The following is a 1,437-nucleotide window of genomic DNA, read 5'->3' as shown; positions in this document are numbered from 1 at the left end:
CATAAGAGGAAGCAGCTTTCCTTCAGAAAAAATACCTACAAAGGAAGACATACACAAATGAACAAGGTAAAATAGATACTGTATACAGAAGCCAAACTTGAAGTTTTCTAAGTGCCTTCAGTATGAGCCCTATTTTACAACTTGATGATAAACAGGATTTTTCTCCTTACAGAATTGCTACCAGAACACCAAAAATTACTAGGACTCAATGTTAAAATTCTTCCATACTCCTAATTTTTGGCTTAGAGTTACTATTTCCTAATACTCTCAGATTCTCCCTGTTCAACTGGAAATGTGCATTCATGACCTCCCTATCCCTCCCACTCCATTTGGTCAGGTTTCTACCACACACAAGTTACTGAACAACAGACCACCAACATTCATTTAACATTTGCGAGGTAATGTGGTATAGTTGTTAAGAGCACAGATGCTAGGGCCAGACTACCTGGGTTCAGATCCCAGCTTTCCCACTTAGCTATCTGACTTCGAGACGTTACTTGACTCTCAGTGCCTAGGTTTCTTCATCTGTAAAATGGTGATAATAATATTTCTTAGGGCTCCTACGAGGATTGAATTAGTTAATATTTATAAGTCACATAGTGCCTGGCATATAACTAAGTATTGGTTAAATAAATCTTTTTTAAAACTGAAAGCTTATTATGTTCCAGGCACTGTACTAAATAAATATTAGCCATTATTTGTTTGTTATTTTATGAATTGGACAGTTTTTACCCAATCTTATTTAAGAAGGCTGTCTAATAAGAATGTCCCCTCTTTTACAATTAAGGAAACAGGAGTTTTGAGATGCTATGTAATCTGCACACGGACACAAAGCTGGTAACAGAACAGATCTTTTCACTCAATCTCATGTTTCTTCCCCACTGTCTCTCTTCATTTAGACCAACAAAAGCTAAGGCATCAAAGATCAGTAAATACAAATGCCACAGGCACAGATCTAAGCACGCAAAGATTATACGGCAGCTGCTACTCTCATCAGTAATCAAATGTAGTTCTCTTTCCCCAAAAAGCTTTCTACTTTTCATAAACTTGTTGCCGCCACAGGTCAGAGAACTGGATTTTCTAATCTCAAAGTACTGGTATTTCCAAATCCTTTCACTTATTTGATGAAACGTATGATTGCACTCTTCATGCAACTATTAGGACCAATTGCAAGAGAGAAGGCAAATTTTGAATCTCAATATGCAAAAATAATTTGGGGGCTTTTTTGTTACGACAAGATGCCTGTTCACTATTCTGTGGCAAATGTTATCTTGCTCTTACTCTGTAAACCTGTATCTTGCTCTTGCTCTGCAAACCTATCTTGTGCTTCCTCAATAAACTTCATTTCACACTAAAAATTATAATAACAATAATAATTGGGAACAAAGTGTCTTCTAACATGCCCACTGAGGACCATAAATTCATATTTATATTACT

The sequence above is a fragment of the Propithecus coquereli genome, unplaced genomic scaffold, assembly GCF_000956105.1.
Source record: "Propithecus coquereli isolate 6110/MARCELLA unplaced genomic scaffold, Pcoq_1.0 Scaffold220, whole genome shotgun sequence".
Lineage (NCBI taxonomy): Eukaryota > Metazoa > Chordata > Mammalia > Primates > Indriidae > Propithecus > Propithecus coquereli.
Note: the sequence above shows the minus strand (reverse complement) of the source record.